This window comes from Oryza brachyantha, chromosome 2 (assembly GCF_000231095.2).
Source record: "Oryza brachyantha chromosome 2, ObraRS2, whole genome shotgun sequence".
NCBI classification, from domain to species: Eukaryota; Viridiplantae; Streptophyta; class Magnoliopsida; order Poales; family Poaceae; genus Oryza; species Oryza brachyantha.
Genome location: NC_023164.2, coordinates 7,178,318 through 7,185,924, shown reverse-complemented (window position 1 = coordinate 7,185,924; position 7,607 = coordinate 7,178,318). Strand labels below are relative to the sequence as shown.

Here is a 7,607-nt window from a genome sequence, read left to right as displayed (position 1 = left end):
AACTAAATGAGACATATATGTCTTTAAACTTTTCAAATCTCTTTCAGTTTCACAATATTAGTACAAGTCTTGCACAATTTTTGTATAAGATTTGCACAAATTGATGATATGCAAATTATGAACATGTGAAGAGCAAGTTTCATAAAAAATAAGAAATGAGGGAAAAAGACTATGATCAAAATGGACATATAAGCTATTGATTTGCTATTATTGACACGCGATGATTAAGTAAGCAAAATCACTCATGAATGGAGCAAATTCACATAACTGCACTTCATTCCTATATAGCACAACATTAATTTGTACGTATATATATGTCGAATAGTAGTTTAGAAAACTGACACCTGTCTGAGACCATAAAAAACATAAACATCATGGATTAAGAAAAGGTATATAGATGCGAATAAAAAAAGTCCTATAGAATCTTACAGTTAGCACATTCGAAGCATCTTGCCTCCCTTCCAACCATGGCATAATTCTAGAGGGGAAAAACTGGAAGTTGACCATTTCAGTAAAATAAATTGAAATACAGTGAGCTGTCCTGCAGGAGAAAAATAGGAAAATTGTATTCATGCTGCATGCATTTGAGCTGCTCAGCGAAACCAGAAAAATTAAGAAAACTAGTCCATCAAAATAAACTCTAAACAAATTTAGCTGACATCAATGAACTGACAGCCCCAAAAGCAACAAGAGCGCCATAGTTTTTCAGAACAGTGTGGTATGAATCTCAAGCCCCAAAATTTACACATATATTTTTAGGAACAATTTGACTTGGCTCTAAAATAACTTGTTTAGCTTCGATCTGAACAGCTATCGACCTAAACACAAAAGACAAAAGTGGTCCAGTAGAATTGCAAACTTGCATGTCTATATTCCTGAATAATTACGATAGGCAACTCTAGTCTGCGACAGGCAAAGGACGCGGTAACAATGAGAGCTATATTAGAACCTAATTCAGTAAAAATATCCAGTTAGAGTAGTGGGCTGCCACTCCCAACCAATCAAAAAAGAGCCTGGACCAAACATTTGAGGAGAAGTGAGCAGGTAACCATCAACCTTAATTGAGTAGGTGATTGATTAGTTAAGGGTGCAAATTAACAAAAATTGCACACTAACAATTTTTATTTCACTGATGGTGCAACTGTGCAAAATAGTGGCACTGCACAGCGACTTTGCGTAAAAACAAATGCATTCATGAGTCCTGACATCCCTTTCCACTTAACCGCCTAGCGCTTGCTAAGTATGTGACCTTAAAAATGCAACTAGATTGGTTTGAAAATGAATGAAAACAAACAAAATGGATGGTAAGTAGCACTTCCTTTATGTCAAAAAGTTGTGCTTCATTTATACTAAAGTTGCAAATTATGCAAGTTTAGGTTAATATATATACAAGTTTACATGATAACCAATTTTTTATTTTAAAGAGTAGCAGCTGCAGAAAACCTCGATGCACTAACCAATAAATCAACACAAAAATATAAACAAAAAAACTTGAAAAATGTGCAGATGGTTACCAAAGTAAACATCAAACTCTTGAGAAAATGCATTTGGTATTCAGACTAACGACAATTTTTGGCCAAACAAAAAACTTTGAGAACTATCCATTCTGTTGTTCACAAATACTAACACATGGGAGCATAAGCACAAAACTTGGTAACCGTATCATATGCACAGCTGAGAAAACAATATACTCGCTCAGTGCATAGAAGCCTATCATGGTCAAACTGCAATTCACAAAATCGGGCAACGTGCGATGGGAAAATGATGCCTGCATTGCCTCCATAATCAGTCATAACACACACTAGCAGGCAGGATTCACAACAAAGAGACATGGGGGAGGAAAATGACACTTGCCAAGAAGACCTGCTTGACGTTGTGGTGCGTCTCCTTGTAATCATTCCTAAACTGCTCCCTGTACAAACAAACAAAGAAACAAGGGTCTACCTATTAATCAAACGTTTGAAATTTTTGATTTTGTCAATCAAATTTGGTTGCAGCCGTTGGATCAAGATCTGATGGCGTGTGCAGGTGTGCTATATCACCCTGACAACCCCCTCCCCCCTCCCCTTTTGGGCCACGTGCATCTCCCTTTTGGGCTGGTAGGCAGACTGCGGCCCATGAAACTTGTTTTGGGCCGCATACTCGCCTCATGAGAACACCAACCTACAAAACTGTTAAACTTGTTTTGGGCCGCATACTCTACCTATTAAACTTGTTTTGCTAACATCTTTGGCCCAAAACGAAAAAAAAACAGTAGGTTTTGTTTTGTGTGTACTGCGTCACGTGCATGCTTTTTTATCCAAAATGCAAAACTGAATGTGTTAGCAAATTTGTCTTAAAAGTATATATTTCAGTTCCAATTTTACCTTTATAAAAATTCTACTACACATGATGTTGGTGTAGTATAATAAAATTATATCTGTTGGATCCAAAGAAAGCAATAAACGGCTCAGAATCATTCAATTGCACATTTAAAAATCCTTCCAAAAAAATTCAACCTACCAGGTTATCACACCAACCTAATGGACTCTTGGGTGCACGTACAATTGTTGCATTTGTTCTCCCTTTATTTTTTTTATTCAAGCCTAGACACACATCACGGTTTACAGAAAGCAAGAAAAATCAATAGCTGCACATATTATTTCCTGAAACAGATTTATAAAAAAGGTTAATTCTGCACCTAAGGCTTCTAAAGCTTGAACATACGAGAGATAACACACATGTAAGCAATATTAGTTTTGTCATGGTAACTGATTAAGCATCATGACTGTAGCAAGGCTACCTTTCCCTATCATTATGCAGTTGCAAGGCTACCTTTCCCTATCATTATACAGTTGCCTATCATTTTACACAATATAAGCAGCCATCCGTCCTCTTCAGAACTTTGAACACAACACTGAATTTTTCACGTCCAGTTTGCTGAAAATCAAGTATGTGTGAAAACTAGATTTCTTCAACTCTTCTTACTCTGAATCATCTAAGCCATCAAACTGGACTAGGGCAATCCAATTGTTGCCAAAAATGTTAGTGGAGCCGAAGCCTTTGGGGGAACAATATGAAAGGATTGACACACATTCAATTATACATAGCATAGAATAAACATGGGGATCACATATAGCTAGAGGAGTGAAGTCCTACCTCTCTTCTATCTCCTTGTACTCCAGACTGATTTCTCTAGAGAATTGGCGCAAAGGATATTGGCCTGCAGATCACAAGCAAAACACTCCAAAAAATCAGCAGAAAGAAGAGTAGATGGAAATAGGAGTAACACAGCACACGCCTGGATTTTGTGCTAACACAAAATGCTTCCCGAGACATATAAAAACTATTGTTGCACTTAATTTATACTGATGTTGCAGTTCATTTGTACTAAAGTTGCTTATTTGCATATTATGCAACTATAGGTTAAGCTATGTGCAAGTTCAGTGTTTAAGAAAAAAACATGGTAAATAGCAAAAATTTATATTAGATTCTGATAGAGTAATCAAATCTCAATTCGACAAAAATTCCCCACCTAGGTACAAAATTATGATAGAATGACATAAAGCAATCCGAGATTAAAAAATTTTCCAACTCAACCAGAATCATGAAATCTATTATTGCACTTAATTTATATTGAAGTTGCGTTTTTTTTACGTTAAAGTTGTATATTTTCATATTTTGCAACTATAGGTTAAACTATGTGTGAATTTAGCATATATATTGTGCAAGTATAGGTGATCGATAGTTTAGAACAAGAAATCAGAGAGCTGATAAATGGCAAAATTTAGATCAGACATTGACAAAGCAAACAAATCTCACCAAACAAAATTACCCACCCATCAATGTATTTGAAGTTCCATGGATTCCAGATATGCACGAAGGAATATGAACACTAAAATACAATTGATACCTTTCCACCGATCAGGAACAGTTCTGCAAGGTCATAAAATAGTCCATGAATATCACCACATATTATAACATGACTCTTTATAGGCTGCAGAATGCCAAAGTGTAATGCTAAATACAATTACAAAAAAATTGACACAATTTAGAATTTATTCTACAGGAGGCACACAATCATCTCAAGGAATCACTAAAAGTTCAATATTATTACAAAATTAGGCAGGATTAACTATGACTTGCATGGGACTTTCAAAAACAAACAAAGCATGGCAGCTGTCTGAACCCTCCATTTCTTTGATTTAATGGCCTTGTGTTTTTTGTTTGGATGTCACATTCTACAGGTCCAAAAGAAATTGTTGCACATGGACATAAAATAATCACAGTAAACTCATTAGTCATTACCCCAATGTACAAAATTTAGTTTAGCCAATTTGCTAAGCTTGTTTAATATTTTAGCAAAGATACTTTTCGTTTATTTGGCAATAACTCAAAAAAGAAACATACCAGCAACAACACATCTTCTGGATTTTATGCTCACACAAAATGCTTACCAAACCTATAGAAACTATCATTGTACTTAATTTATACTGAAGTTGGACTTCGTTTACACTAAAATTGCTTATTTTCATATTATGCAACTATATGTTAACCTCATTGCAATTTTGGTATACACATTCTGCAAGTACGAGTGACTAATAATTAAAGGAAAAGAAATCAAAGAGCTAGTAAATAGATAATTTTAGATCAAAAGTTTGACATAACACAAGATTCTCAACTGGACAAAGATTCCCCAACTAGGCACAAAAACATTAGAATAAACAGAAACATGTCGTTGACCCTAATTCTAAGTACTACCACTCATCTATGTGCAAAAAAAAATACACTCCTTTCTCACAATTTTTAGATTAAAGCAAAATTTTCTAGTTTTGTTCATATGGTAAGTTGTCGAGTTGCATAATACTTATACCAGTGTTGCAGAAAGTTAAATATGTGCAGTTTAAACCAAAATAATTGCTTACCTTACTAGTCCCCATAGCAAGACCATGAGGCCCAAGAAAAAAGAAGACAACTTAGTGCAAGGAATTAGACAGACAGACAGAGGAGGAATTAGACAGACAGACAGGCCCAAGATAAAAAAAATGTAAGATAGAAGGGATATAATCTGCATGCTTTATTCACTAGAAAAAGGGCAAAAACAACGGTCCTAATCAACCAGTGTACAAAGTAGACATTTATGCCCAAAAATGGTTTGCATTCTGAAATAGTAGCAACTATGGAACAGCAATGCGTTAACGGAAAAACAAAGGTTGATTCAACATAGTACAGATAAGTAGATTACTTGCATCTCAACAAAAGAGCTGCAACATGATCTCGTAAGTCATCATTTGCTTGTAATCTAGAACAAGAGTGCTTTGCAGTTGCAACAACCCCAAATATATCAAGCCAATTAACTGCAACCAAGTACACCCACATCCCTACAGACTGAAAAAAAGCTACAGCGGAGTGGAGAGATCAAATGACCAACAAGCTATATAGCCCTAGCTAGAACAACAACACAACTCAGCCTGATTGGAGCTCCCCTGAAAAGGTAATTAAGCAATGACCAACTGAAAGTTTCAGCCTACGAACTCAAGCAGCAAACCACAACCAAATAGCCCAGCTTATCCGGGTCCTACAACATCCGCAAGACTAGAAACTCCATCACGAACCATCGCCTCCTCTCCTTCCTGCACAGTGAGACGGATCGATTGATTTGCGTCCCCTTCTTCTTCCTCGTTCACAGAGTGGGTGGTGTGCCCTGCGCCCTCCTCCTCCGCCAGTCGCAGCGCCGCCACCAGCCCACCACCTCCCCTATATGCCTTCCTATTCCTCCTCACCCAACCGCCCCAAACCCTAGCTTGCATACCCAATCCACCTCCAGTCCCCTCCCCTCCCCTCATCATCCACCACTCCCACCGCCAATCCACTCGAATGGAGAACCAGCAGCACAAAACCTCATGGATGTAAGACTCACATGAACACCACGAATGTGGTGGGGACCCTCTTGGGCATGTTCATGTCTTTCTCTGCCTTTTTGTTCTTTCTCACCAAGAACCTTCCCAAACAACAACGATATCCGAATGAAAACCTCAACCAAAATGAATCTAAACCAAAGTGAAGCAAGCACAATATAAACAAATTGAATCCAGCAGCACTAGCTGGCTTGGCAAGGTCGACCGGAGTGGAAAAGCTGGTACTCGTCCCCCGCGCTTGACGACGCCTCCGCCACCGCCTCGGGAGGAGGAGGTGGCGGCGGCGGAGGCGGAGGAGGAAGCTCCGTGGCGGGCGGGGGCGGCCTCCACCACGGCTGCGCCGGCACCAACCTCAGCGGCCTGCTCGACGAGCCCACCTCCACGATCTCCAGCTCCATCGCGGCCGGGGGCGGCGGGGAACCCAACAACGAGAAGCAGCGACGACGAAGGCCGGCAGCTCCCGCGCGCAAAGCCTTCGCCGGCACCTGCGTGGGTGGTGCGGGTGGGGGTGGCCTAGCTCGCCTTCGCCTTCGCCGCTAAGCTTTACCGCTTCTGCGCCGGCGAGGCGGAGGTCACCGCCTTTTGCTTGTTGGCGACTGGATTTTGGATTTGATTTTCCGCGGAGGGGGAGGGGAAAGGAGGCTGGAGTGTAGAGTCTGGAGGAGAGGCGGTGGCGGTGGAGACAAACGGCTCCTTTTTTTTTTCCGAACGTTGGGGGGGGGGGGGGGGGGGGGGGGGTTATCTAGTATCTACTGGGTGACGGCTCTCCGTATTAAAGGTTTTGATTGCAATGATTTATCACGGTAAATAGGTTTATTTTTCTGACCTGGAGAAAAAAAACAAAACTAAATAATTTAGATTATAATATTATGGTCTTATTTTTTTCTATGTACATTTTGATTTTTTAGCACGCTTTAAATTATAAAAATTATGTGTGGCTTCGTGCAAAAGTTTCTATATAAAAATCATTTCTCTAAACCTTGCATCCGAATGCTAATTGATGTTGATCAGGATTGTTACACCCTGAGTTATTGCCCTAGCCTAAATTAATTAAATAAATAACTAAAATACAATTTGTTTAATTAGTGTAGGAGAAAACCCAGTGCAAATTAATTTAATTAATTGAAAGCTTCTCAGAATATTTTAAAGGCATAATTTGCTACAGGGCATTGAAAAAACGTGTAATTAGTCAGTAGACACATTAAGATCACGAATTTGCTGTAGAGCACCATAAAAATATGGTAAGTAGCTAGTAGACACTCCTGCCATTATTTTTTTACTTTTGGAGTCAAAAATTTTAAAAATGACGAGATTGCCCTTGGTGGCCGGGTCGATGTCACCCTCGCCGCAGCTGGGTCATCGTTGTCGCCGCCCGCTCAGTCACCATGTAGACTAGTTTTCGGGTGTGGTGCAGCACTGAGACCGACTAAGTCTGGTTCAACCGGACCTATTAGGCATAACGGGTTGGCCACCGAGGGCAATCTCGTCATTAAAGTTTTGGACTCCGAAATTAATAAAATAATGGCCGGAGTGTCTACCAGCTAATTACCATATTTTTGCCGTGCCCTATAGCAAATTCATGATCTTACGGTGTCCACTAGCTAATTACACATTTTTTCGATGCCCTGTAGATAATTTTATCCATTTTAAAATATCCCGAAAGCGCTAAAATAATAACAGGATTTATATTTAAATTTCAGTGAATAAAAT

The 7,607-nt window shown here is 39.2% G+C and overlaps 1 long non-coding RNA gene across 1 annotated transcript; it reads right to left on the bottom strand.

Annotated features, from left to right (window-relative positions):
• Window positions 1-1,853: 1,853 nt before the first annotated feature.
• On the bottom strand, window positions 1,854-6,582 carry LOC107303576. The gene is made up of 3 exons (XR_001549535.2): window positions 3,819-6,582; window positions 3,139-3,202; window positions 1,854-1,912 (listed from the first exon to the last, which is right to left on the bottom strand). It is a non-coding gene; the product is annotated as an uncharacterized LOC107303576 (long non-coding RNA).
• Between the last annotated feature and the right edge of the window lie 1,025 nt (window positions 6,583-7,607).